General features: G+C 37.9%; 2 non-coding genes across 2 annotated transcripts; one reads left to right on the forward strand and one right to left on the reverse strand.

Moving 5' to 3' along the window:
* Positions 1-4891: 4891 nt before the first annotated feature.
* TRNAD-GUC (transfer RNA aspartic acid (anticodon GUC)) lies at positions 4892-4963 on the reverse strand. The gene has a single exon. It is a non-coding gene; the product is annotated as a tRNA-Asp (tRNA).
* Positions 4964-5553: 590 nt separating this feature from the next.
* Positions 5554-5625, forward strand: TRNAW-CCA (transfer RNA tryptophan (anticodon CCA)). Its single transcript has one exon. It is a non-coding gene; the product is annotated as a tRNA-Trp (tRNA).
* Positions 5626-13738: the final 8113 nt, after the last annotated feature.

The following is a 13738-nucleotide window of genomic DNA, read 5'->3' on the forward strand; positions in this document are numbered from 1 at the left end:
ATGACTTTTACCTTTACATTATTGCTTCTCACTTTTGTGATGTAAGCCACCCTGAGTTACTTCGGAATTTGGATGGCCTCTAAATCTAAGCAAACAAACAAACAAACCATTCTGTGAAGACTCAGATTGCTTGAGAGGTTCATAATGCTGGGAACAGTAGAAGGAAAAAGAAGAAAAGGATCAGTAGCAGTAAGATAGGTGGACTTGATTACAACAGCAATGAATGCACCACTGAGAGACTGAGAAGGCCAAACTGAGACAGATCATCCTGGAGAAAATCTATCTGTATGTGGTCGCTACAGCTTGACATCAACTTGATGGCACCCGGTCACTGATTATTTTCTCTATGACACATGTGTTATTCTATAATAGTTCACCACCATAGGCATATTCATATTAGTGTATTTATGTAATTCTCATTTTTATTGTGTATTACAGTATTGTCTGATTTTTTTGTTCATGTAGACTATTTTAAGTTGTAGGCCTTTGAATGTAAGTTATTCATTCATTACAGGAAAAACAACAATGAGCTGTTTCAGACACATTAAACACTAATATAAGATGTAAACTTTACGGCTTAGAGCCCATAGCATCTGATTAAAAGAATCTGAAAAAAATGCTTCTGATGAAGTGAATTCTTCTTGATAAAAGCTTATACCTTATTACATATGTTAGTGTATGTCACCAAAAGATTCTTTGCTATTCCTATATATTCTGCCAACCTGATCTTGAATCATCTTTCATACTGTCCCCTAAGATCTAGTATCTACATAAATACTTCCCATGAGGATGTCACCCAAACATTTCTTTACTTACTTACTTACTTACATATGACTTATTAGACAGACAGACAGACAGACAGATATATATATATATATATATATATATATATATATATAACTTACAGCCATAACCCTGGCCAGCTCATAGGACAACAATAAAAACATAAAAACCACATCAAAAACTCTTGGTGCCCCAAAGGCAACATCTTCCCATATGTTCACATTCAACTGTACTGGGCTCCAATGCTTGTGGGAAGAGCCAGCTCTTCAAGGCCTTCCAAAAAGCTAGGAGAGTGGGGACCTCCCAGACCTCAGGGAGAAAGTTGTTCCACGGGACAGGGGCTGTGTCTATTAGATATGAGTTAGTCTCACCTAATCACTATACAGATAACCTTCCTAATGTGGCACTTTTTAAATGTGCTAGGACCACAGTTCCCAGAATTCCCAGGCAGCATAAATATTCACTGTGCTGGTCTCTTGGAATTTTGGGATGCATTCTCCAAACACATTAGGAGGAGCCCATTTTAGAGAAGGATCACACAATTCATTGCCACCATACTACAAGACTTTATATGCTTATCAATCAAGGTCAAGAATGCCACCTGGGATATAGCAGTGGCAGAAATGAAATCCGAATCATACAAAGTTCTAAACAAGCTTGGAGTCATTGACAGTAAACAATTAATGGGCAATAGCTAATAATAGCTAATAAATTTATAAACCCTTACCTCACATACTAAACTGTATTGCTGAAGGGGAAAAATGCAGAGGTTAGCAATAATTTCTGATGCCATTACATATCTTCCCCATGTAAAAAATGGCCAAAATCACCCTAAATCACATGTGATTTTGCACAAGAATCTCACACGTTCTTAGATAAAAATCTCTTGAGATGTGTGATCTTGTAAGATTTTGGTCCTTTTAAAGGTCATTTTTAGTAAAGAAATTAATATTTGTATTTAATTTTGAGATCCATGGACAACCTCTAAAGTTGTGATAGACACAATTGTTTCCCAACATCAGTCTTGCACAAGTAACAATCTTAGAAACAAAAGGGCTGCTTTGCTGTACCTTTAATAAATGTTATCAAAAGTACTGGATTTTATTCTGGTTGTAGCAGCAGTACCCTAACAATTAATGCCTATATTTTAATAATTATCCATTTTTGCAGTTAATGTTTAGGAGCAATGTAATCTCTGTATACTGTAAGAGAGAGCTAATTGTGCTTCAAAAGCACAGAAGTCTGTTTTGCTGTAAAATTAATAGACTGAATGGCAATAATGAGATTTTACAGCATATACATATAATTCAGTATCTATATAAAATCATGCAGGCTTCACATCTGATTTACTGTGGTGAGACAAACTTATTCTGAAGATACTCCCCTCAATTCAGAACTGTCCTTCAGCTGATATACAGCAAATTATCTCAGGATCAAAAGTATGTATTCTACTTTTTTACTTCTTTTTAAAATTTTATTTCATTTATTTACAGTCCCAGACCAATAAAAAACAAATACTAAATTAAAAGTACATGGTAAGCCAGTTCTGGAACAATTAGTAATAAAAACAAAGTATCAACTGGCTTTCTGCTTTTGCTAAGAAGTTGGCAACCTCGATTGACTTCTACTCTCCCATTTTAGCATAAAAGCAGCAGATGGTGTGTCTGATCTTATTTCCTCCTTGGTGTTGCTGACTCAACCTACTTCTTTCACTTCCACAATGAAAAATGATCTTTGACTAGCTTATATATCAGCAGTTTGCAGCACGTCACTTCTTTGCCTTCTGTGGGACTGCATTTTGAATAAAGGTCTCTGCTGCCCACAGTAATCTTTGCTAGTCCAGCATGCTTTTCTGAATCACAAAAGTGAGGCTTTCCTTATAATTACTAGCACTGAGTCCTGCTTTGCTTATATATATATCACTACAACTGTAAAACTCTATGATTGGGTGTGCACAACACACTGAACTCTATTCAGAAGTGTCTTTGTAGGTTCCTTTTTCCTAGGGCTGAGAGAGAATGAGGGGCCTGGAGTGACCTACCTAGCTTCCAGAAGAATAGATCTCCAGCTTCTGATCTAGTGTCTTTAACCACTACACCAGCCCTGGGTTAATCATTAAGCAAAAGGGAGGTGGAGGGACTACAGAGTTTTTTCTCCTAGCTAACATGCTCTTAACCTTTTCACTGCCCCACTCAGCTTTAGTCAGTTTTTTTGTAATTGTCCTTATCTGCCCTGTTCGACTTTAATCTGCGTTGTTAAAAAAAAATAAAAATTCTTTGGCATGGTGAATGACTAAAATTTAAAAGTTTGGTCTGAAGATGTCAACAGATATCCCACTTGTTTTCGTCTCATGGCATGAGAGTTTCGCTTCTGTCAAGAGGCACCATGGTTGGAGGGCTGTGCTTAGGGCATCAGTTGGCCTTGATCTGGCCCTGCACTACGTCAAACTGGCTCTCCTGAAGGACTGTACTGAATCATAAATTAACCACCAAAAAACTTGCTAACTGAAGTTAAAACCAATGAGGTTTAGCATATTGTATGATGGCAGCCAGTAGGTCTTATAACTAACTTGGTGCAGTATGCTACGCTGAGCCATGTCTAGGAATTCTTTACCAGTTTTGTGGTGGTCAGAACAATGAGGTTATAAAACAATAGTATATATGTAGGACAAGTATTATTTCAAAAGTCCGCAATGAGGAAGTTACATTTAAAATTTGTGTCAAACCTTCTCCAAGTTGACAACATTTACTAATGGAGGCAGGTCATTATCTGAGACCACTGCAGTCCCTAGAGGCTTTCATCAATATAAAGACCTTTTTTAATTTTTAAAAGCAATATAAAACTCATTTCTACTGATCAAAGACAGAAGAGTTGGGAGTAAATTTTTCTGCTGCTTGCTTTACTGAAACTCCTGGATGAACTAACTCCAAGAAGTCTACAAGAATTACAACATACACAGAGAACAATACAAGATCAAAGGCATGCTTAATCAATGAACAACAAGGATAACACAATACGCTACAGTAATAGTAAATAAATATACAGCTAGATGCAGACAATAACTCAAGATTCAATGCCTCTCTGGGGAATATTCCACTTTGAGCTATAAGTAGGATGTTTGTGAAATCTGAGAAAACCAGAGGTTTCTGAGCAACAGGTAATTGTGATCTAAAATATAAAGAATGAAACTGCATCTGCAGAAGAAGGATGAACGGGGCTGCGCCTGGGATGGAAGTCTACCCAGCTATCCTAATGTCACTTTCTCTGTAAATGAGGAGGTTGCTTCCTCACAGGCAGAAGGTTAAGGTACCCCTGCAGGTGTCAAGAAGCAGTTAACCTCGGGAGCAAGTCCTCGCTGCTGCTGCTGCTGTTGTGGATGGAAGAACTGGAAAGCCAAGCGCTAATGGCCCTGTGGCCCCAGATAGGAGGCTTCTGGTTTCTTAGTAGCACAGGGACAGATGAATCTGACTAGAAGCTTGTCAGAGGCAAAGCAGTGCCTTTCATAGTATTTCCTTGTATCTGAACCATCAATATAAGTTTCCTTGACCATTTTCTCTGGTCACCAAATACGTTATTTGCGAGCCCGGCCAGACTTTGCAGACTTTTATTAAAGGTATTGGAGCCTTCACAAATTGTGTCCAGATTGAGTAGAGGGATGGACCCGAACCTCATCACTTGGGCACCTGAGAAGGGAAGAGGGCAGAGGAAACTCAGTTTTTCTCCAACACTTCCCAGCCCCATGCAGATTCTCCTGGCGCACTTTTGTTTTTAACAAAATACAATGTTCCAAAAGGTCTTGCAAAGTTTCGTTTTCTGGAAAACACAAGAAACTGCAGTGAACATTTAATACTTCAAATTTAACTAATATTAATGGTGATGATAGACATTGGGGTGGTGTTTGGGAATTGAAGTCCAACACATCTGGAGAGTACTAAGTTGGGAAGGTTTATCTAGACTTTCATTAACATCTGCATGAAACTTTTACAGCGCCATGGCCACAATGAGTAAGAGAGAGAAGCAACCTTAACAATAAAATATTTTTCGCAATGTAAGCATAGTGTAGTAATAGTAACCTCTGGCTGTGAAATAGGAGACAAAAGTACTTTTTCTCCCCGTCGGGGAATCGAACCCCGGTCTCCCGCGTGACAGGCGGGGATACTTACCACTATACTAACGAGGAGATAGCTAGCGAGGTTTCTCTTTTATAAGCCATATCACTTTTAAATAATGTGCTGCAATCTGAAATGATCGAATTTAATGTAAGTATACCTGGCAATTTTAATTAGAAACCCTATAAGTAGTTGGATACGAACAGAGCAAGAATCTAACGAACTATTAGTAGTTAAAGCCGTGCAGAGCGGCGTGTGCTCGGGAGAGGAAACTGCGCTGCTGTGTTAAAGGCCTGCTACCCTGCTAGGCAAGTAAATGGTGCACGGAAGTGTGAACGCTTCCTAAGAAGCTGCTTGAATTCAGAAACCAAGCAAATAGGAAGGGAACGCAAAGGTAAAATATGTGCCCCTGTCACGAGCCGAAAGACAGGATTATACCTCCATAGCTGTCCACCTCCCGTGCTCCTCGCAGCCAGTGCCTTACCCGGCCCTGCTGGGAAAATTCGCAATCTCGGAATAGATATTCATGTTTAATAATGAGATTAATAAGGTTCTCTTTCTCGTGTGTACTGCCCTTTCAACCACCACAAAACTTTACTATGAAACCATGGAGCGGTAGCATTCAGCCAGTTCTAGAGTTCTGGCTAACACAAACCCGCAGGACCTCGTGGCGCAACGGTAGCGCGTCTGACTCCAGATCAGAAGGCTGCGTGTTCGAATCACGTCGGGGTCAGCTTTTTAGCCCACTCTCATTTGTTTAAAATTCTTGGTTACCCGACATTTCCTTTGTTCTTGGAAACTCTTGATCACTGATAATAATTACCCTGATAAAGATGTCACTTTACTATAGCTTTTGCATCATATTCCCTTTATGGCGAATACAGCTGCTGCCTTTTCTTAAGCTAGAAAAAATGGCTGGGATTTGAGAGTTGACAGCTTTAGTGAAGAATAAGCATGCCAATGGCAGTATTCCATGAACACCTCACATAGAGACATTTGCTAAGGGAGCCTGCCATATCTCCTAGATAAGTATGTAAATAGGACAATATTATACATATTACTATATGATAAGACATGACGGGTGGGAGCAAGCGTGGGGAGGACAGGGAAGTACTTCAACTGCCATTACATCCTTTTTGCATCAAGGAACCTGTGTGGATATTATTGTCCCTAACTGACCTCATAAAGAACTTCCACCAGAGTGGTCTATTTATGTGAGCATTTCATACGGTGCATGATTGTACTTTTAGTGACTAACTATACTGATTTGTTTGTTTAGTCATGAGAGGACTGCAATCTTTTGTCCTCCCCTCCATCCAAGATTAATTTAAAAACAAAACCGGAAACATTTCAAAATGTAAGTGCAACACCAAATGTTACACAGAAATCAGCTGAAATGTGCTAGTTGGAAGTTACACAGTAGGTGGAAAACTTCTGGAGGTTGCATTTGAGTGAAAAAATAATGTGCAAGAGAAAGGGAGAGCAGTTTATTACCCTCCCACGTACACACCTTACCTGTCATAACCTCTCCCCTAATGCTGTTCATTAAAGAAACTTTTATTACACACATTTTACATAATGGTGGTTAGACCTAACAAAGCAATGGAGCTTTATTTTTTTCTACCTAATAAATGCAAGAAGATTCATTAGCTTTCGATTTTCAGAGGCCTTTATGATGCAAAATGACTATTTGGGCAAAATGCAGTTCAGTGTTTTTCCCCTCTAAAGATACTATAGTCTTAACAGAGAGTCAGTGGCGTAGGCTGTCTTATCACTATCCTGCTATATTGGAAAAAATGTACTTGCTGAATTTCTCTTGATAATCAACTACCAGAAAATTTTATTAAACATAGATATGAAATGTGTATAACCATTTCCAAATTCCAAAGAGCACTAGAAAACTGTGGCTAGCATCTTTGCCTCTGAAGATGCCAGCCATAGTTGCCAGCGAAATGTCAGGAAATCTGTTCTCTAGACCACGGTCACTAAACCCTGAAGCCCAACACTGCCCAACAGATACTGGCCGTGAAAGCCTATACCAGTATATTCTTCAACATTCTTCCCACAATCGTTTTGGAAGCCTAATATAAAAAACTTTCCTATGAGCTCAGATTGTGCCTCTGCAGACAAGGGGCTATTGAAACTACAGCTCAACCCCTTATAACTTCTTACTGGTAAAACACCTGGGAAGTGCTGATCTTTTTTATGTACAGTTGTTTTCTAATCAGTATGGTTTTGTTTCCTTGAATATAGAAAATTCTGTTATACTACCTATACACACTGTTGAACTCACCAATTTTAACATTTTTATCCTGTTTTGTGTTATTATTTTAACATGTTTTATTCTGAACTCTGGTCTGTGACTGTAATAAACTCTATATAGAACTAAAACCCATTTCTGACAATATATGCATATTGTATAAGACAATGTGCATGTTCAGTTAAACGTCTCTATATTATGTACAATTGTACAATTATATACAATCTAGAGATCTGTTCCAGAGATTATGTTCCTGGAGAAAGCCACATGTCTACTCCAAGTTTCAGAGAGCTCAGGACAATTCACTCTCATGAGAAGCACTGTGAAAGGTGATACTATGTCTCGCTGAAACGTGTTTTTGAACTACCTTAGTAGTGGCTCTAACTAAAACTCTGGTATGTATGTGTGAACTCATTGGGACCATTATCTTAATTATATAAGAATCTTAATTAAGCATTTCACTTATGCTTCAGTTTGAGTGGACTGGCATAATTAAAATGGTAGCAGATATTAGCTTGGGTAATATCAAGCCACAGTAGATTCTAAATATTTCTTCACTGACAGTATAGTCCTTAATTACCTGTTTCTAATTAAAAGATTTATAGAATACAAAGGGAAATAGATGAGTAGCTTAATGAAAATGAAAGGCTATGTACTATGAAAAACAGGATACACTGATGTTCATTTGCTTAGCATGTTAGTCTGTGTAATGGAGATACTTTTTTTGTATGATATTTTTATTGAAGTTTTACATATTTATAAGCTAATACAAAACTAAAAAGACATACAAAAAAGAAAAAGAAAAATATTAAGAGAAAGAAAAAGAAAGAAAAAAGAGAAAGATGTACAGAAAGTGACTTCTCCCTCCCTCCAAACAAATATAAGCATTTACAGTAACTTAATACCTTCTCTAATATTACAGAAAAAACTTCTTCCCATTTCTCATCTTTAAACAATAGTCAAATTACTAAAAATATTCTTCAATCAATCTTATTCAGCAAAAGCATTAAGATTACCAGTAATAATAAACTATATATTTTAACCTTAGACAAATAATTCTATTTTGCCTTTTAACTTACAACTTTTTCTAATAAGTAAAACATAAAAGAACTATCCCCATAGCCATAAGAAATACCAGTCATAGTAACATATAGTACTGTGCAAAAGTTTTAGGCAGGTGTGAAAAAATGCTGTAAAGTAAGAATGCTTTCAAAAATATATATTGTAACTGTTATGTTTATCAGTTTACAAAATGCAAAGTGAGCGAATAGAAGAAAAACCCAAATCAAATCAATATTTGGCGTGGCCACCCTTTGCCTTCAAAACAGCATCAATTCTTCTAGGTATACTTGCACACGGTTTTTGAAGGAACTCGGCAGGTAGGTTATTCCAAACATCTTGGAGAACCACAGATCTCCTGTGGATGTAGGCTGCCTCAAATCTTTCTGTCTCTTCAGGTAATCCGAGACAGACTCGATGATGTTGAGATCAGGGCTCTGTGGGGGCCTAACCATCACTTCCAGGACTCCTTGTTCTTCTTTATGCTGAAGATAGTTCTTAATGACATTGGCTGTATGTTTGGTTGGGGTCGTTGTCCTGCTGCAGAATAAATTTGGGGCCAATCACACACCTTCCTGATGGTATGACATAATGGATAAGTATCCGCCTGTATTTCTCAGCATTGAGGACACCATTGATCCTGACCAAATCTCCAACTCCATTTGCAGAAATGCAGCCCCAAACTTTCAAGGAACCTCCACGTTTCACTGTTGCCTGCAGGCACTCATTATTGTACCGCTCTCCAGCCCTTCAGCGAACAAACTGCCTCCTGCTATGCCAAATATTTCAAATTTTGACTCATCAGTCCAGAGCACCTGCTGCCATTTTTCTTCACCCCAGTTCCTATGTTTTCGTGCATAGTTGAGTCGCTTAGCCTTGTTTCCACGTCAGAGGTATGGCTTTTTGGCCGCAATTCTTCCATGAAGACCACTTCTGGCCAGACTTCTCCAGTAGATGGGTGTACCTGGGTCCAACTGGTTTCCTCCAGTTCTGTGCTGATGGCACTGCTGGACATCTTCCGATGTCGAAGAGAAGTAAACATGATGTGTCTTCCATCTGCTGCATTAAGTTTCCTTGTCCAACCACTGTGTCTACGGTCTTCAACGTTGCTCGTTTCTTTGTGCTTCTTCAAAAGAGCTTGAACATCTTGAAACCCCAGTCTGCTTTGAAATGTTTGCCTGGGAGAGACCTTGCTGATGCAGTAGAACTACCTTGTGTCTTGTTGCTGTGCTCAGTCTTGCCATGGTGTATGACCTGTGACATGAAACTGTCTTCCACAGCCATTTCTGTTTCAGTTAATGACTGTGTTTCAACCTATATATGAAATTGATGATCATTAGCACCTGCTTGGTATAATTGGTTAATCAAACACCTGACTCAAATCCTACAAGATCCCTGACTTTGTGCAAGTGTAAGAATTGATGCTGGTTTGAAGCCAAAGGGTTGTCACACCAAATATTGGTTTGATTTGGGTTTTTCTTGTTTGCTCATTTTGCATTTTGTAAACTGATAAATATAAACAATTACAATATATATATATTTTTGAAAGCATTCTTACTTTACAGCATTTTTTCACACCTGCCTAAAACTTTTGCACAGTACTGTATATAGTTTAAACTAAGTCAAATAAATCCCTTTTACATCTGTAAATCAATGTCTTACAATCCTGGTCAGAAAAAAATAAGATTCCAATAATAACAACCCAAAATCAGAACTTATACAGTTTAATCCTGATCCGATAAGCCCACTTTGAACTCCTTTGTCTTCTTTTTAAGAGGCTCAGTCACTTCTTCAAATAAGGTCCCAGATAAAAATCTCTTATTTTCTCCCTGTTTTCAAAAACAGCTTCAGAGATTTAGTGTTTCCCTTCTGTGGATCCAAAGTAAAATAACTCCCCAAGTCACTCTTCTGATTTATGATCTGGATATCCCCTTTAACTATTAAAACATCAACCAGGAAAGTTTATACATCCATTACAATTTCTTTCTCCTTGCAGTCAAACATTTTTAAATCCATTTTCACATCCAAAGATCTTTTTGCATATCTTCCATATCTCTTTTATAGTCTAGCAATTTTTTAAAGTCCATTTTAAAATCCTTATTCAAATCATCATCAGCTTCTGTTTTATCCAGTGGAATCTTTTCTTTTTCTATAACCTCTTTTAGATCCAGTTTTAGGAATAAGTCCTGAACACATTGTTTCTAAACAAATTTAAATTCTTTGGTAGTAAGACAGTATTCCTCCATTATGCTAACAAGTGCCTTTTCCTTTAATTGGTTCCCTCTTGTTAACCTTCAAAGCCCAGTCTTATCTTTTATTTTCAGAACAGAAACTTTCCCCCTATAAAATTTCTTAGTTAATTCCAAAATCATCAGCTGTATTTTTATAAAATTCAGAACAATCCATAGAAACTATTCTTTCAGATCCATCTGGCCCCTTAACTGTCCAGTCCATATTCTTAGCACACTTTTGCTGTTTTCTAAAAGTTAAAAGTTTTTCTTTTTAACCTTAAGGCTTACTTAAATATTCTTTCTTCCAGGATAGAAGGAATTCTCCTGGTGTGCAGCAACTTGCCTTTCAGAAGGTTTTTAATCTCCAAATAAAACACAAATAAGTAGTTTCCAATAGTAATTAAAAGAGGAACTGAAAGCAAATCTAGTGTCCTTCTGAAGGCTCTGCACTGTTGCTTGGGCTCGATGTTTCCCACGACTCCCAGAGTCCTCAACCTGCTGGGGATCGCAAATTTACGATCTCTTTACAGGGAGCCTCTGTAAGGAGTTCTTATGGGTTATCCAGACATCCCCTTTATCCAGAGATAGTTCTGAAAAGCCAGACCTTCCTCAGCTCCTGTAACTGCCACAGCTGTCGGCTCCACAAAAACGGAGCCATTCTCAATCCGCCATTACTCCCCCAGAAGCCCCATGTGGAATGGTGGTACCTGAGGTACATTATAGGCATCATTTATGACTAAAGTTAAAGTATATAGCTTGCACCATACCAACACAGTATGCTTTTTACATTTTGTAATATTTTTAAATTCTTTAAATGTCTAGATATCTACATATCTGCCAGCCATCATATTTTGAAGAGCTGGGGGGGGGGAACTGGTATATAAATTCCAAAAATCCATATATGGGTAAAGCAAGTAAGCAAACATGGTCTGAAAAAACTAAATCAAAAATTATAAAATGCATGCTTTGAACAGGGAAGTACTGATCCATGTTTATAATACAAGAGTTAAAAATGGAAGATGCATGTATATTCTCTGTTATGTTGATGATCTGTCTGAATGTGCAGAGGACAAAAGAGACAGCGTGCAGATAAATAAAGTAGAAATAAAACAACTTGGGGGGCATTAGCCACTGTCTTGCAACTGAAATAAAAAAGGATAAAAGTGGAATGTACTTGCACAAACACAAAAGATAATGGATCTAATAAAGTTTCTAGGTCTCAGTGAGGAAAAGAAGTTTAATACACCCATGGAAGTCAGATACCTTAACAAACAAGGAAACCATAGCAAGTTGGCAAGTAATGAGCAGTACAGGACAGTTATGGGAAAGCTAATTTAATTTAATTATTTAATTTAATTTAATTTAATTTAATTTAATTTAATTTAATTTAATTTATCAGATTTGTTATGGTCACCCACTCCAGAAGACTGAGTGGTTTACTAAATCCAGAAAAAAACAGTAAAAACAATTAAAACAGTTTAAACCCACATAAACAAGTAACCCAAACTAAAACAACTAGAACAATAAGCACTACAAAAATAAGGTGGGGCCCTACCAATACATAGCAACCACATTAACCCCAGTCCTGGGAACAAAGCCTGGTCTTAAGGGATTTCTGGAACTCCAGGAGAGTGGATACCATCCACATCTCTGGGGGGATGCTATTCCAGAGGGCAGAGGTTACAACAGAGAAGGCGTGCTTCCTCAGTCCCACAAGATAGCAATATTTAATTGAAGGAACCTGGAGTACATCCACTCTGCCTGAATGTACCAAGTAGACAGAAACAATTGGAGATAGGCAGTCCCTCAGATAATCAGGTCCTGTACCATGAAGGGCGATATAGGTGGTGACCATCACTTTAAATTGCAGTTGGAAGCCTACTGACAATCAGTACAGCTCACCTAGCAGCGGTGACACATGCGTGTAATGTAAAGTGCCCATTATTGCTCGTTGCATTTTATACCAACTGTAACTTCTGGATGGTCTTCAAGGATAGCCTCATGTACAGCACATTATAGTAACCTAAGTTACGGGCTGTGGGCGTGATCTCTACTCTCCTGTCAATACTGATTGAGACTGACCACCGAGGAAGTAGGCGAACCACTGCAACAGTGCCTCCCACTTCCAACCCTCATAGCCAGTAGTGAAGCTAATATACATTGCATCTGTGAGCAGATCTGATATAACCAATGTGGCTGGACTGCTGAGTAGAAAGGTTAGTGAGCCATTGACTGGTTTGATTAGGGAGAAGGCAGTAAGTACATTTATTAGCAACTGGAAACCCTTTATGGACTTTTTGCTGAAAATGGGGAAAAAATTAGCTGTGATTTATGGATTTGATGATTAGAAAGGGTAAAATATGGAAAGAAGGAAATTATTATGTATCTTTAAAGAGGAAGATGATAAATTTGTAACTGCTGTAAAGAAGATTGGAAGCTGCTTCTTTTTTTTTCTTTCTTTTTTATCTATTCACTATTTTTTACTCTTTTTTGTTTTCTTAAAATTGTACTGCTTTTATAATTGTGTAAAATTCTTCAATAAAAATTAATTCTAAAAAAAGTCAGTGAGCCAACACAAGATCCAATATGAAACATGTAAATGTTAAACTGCACCATGTGAAGGACATGCAAGAAAAGGGGCAAGTAAAACTGAAGTAGTGCCCAATGGATGTTATGGAGATGTGCTTGCCAAGCCATTGCTCAGGGACTGCTTCCTTAGGCTGAGAAGCATTGGGACACAGTGCATGAAACAGCACACAACAGTATAACCCATCATGGTACACAATTCAGTGCGTGGAGATTATGATAAATGGAATATTGTATACATCTTCCCCATCATAGTGCAGAATAAAAGATGAATCCTGTGTGTGTCCTACTTTTCATCTATATTCTGCAGCCATTATGTACACAACAGGGCTAAAGCTGGAATAACCAAAGGCCGCTATACTGTTTGGGACTGTCCATGCTAATTGTCCACAATATTGTTTCCAGTGGCTCTGGAAAATTCTGTACCTTAGATAATAAATAATGTACATTGTTGATATTAAGTTGTGCCCTTTTATCTCTTGCCTCTTCATGCTCCTCTCCCTCTTTTTGCATGCCTTTTGCCCCATTTTGTCAGTCAAGTGTTTTTGAACTTTGCTGATATTTAATAAATAAGCATCAAGCTATATTTTTGACTAGCTGAACTGAGTGGCATGTGTGCTTGCTCTGATCTGGACATAGGACTGATTGAGCATGTGCTGGATGCAGATTAAATTAGAAATTACTCCCAGTAATTTTCCAATAATAATTAC

Source organism: Python bivittatus, unplaced genomic scaffold (genome assembly GCF_059951505.1).
Source record: "Python bivittatus isolate LINGU-HERP-01145 unplaced genomic scaffold, Pbiv_v1 ctg000330_np1212, whole genome shotgun sequence".
Taxonomy (NCBI): domain Eukaryota; kingdom Metazoa; phylum Chordata; class Lepidosauria; order Squamata; family Pythonidae; genus Python; species Python bivittatus.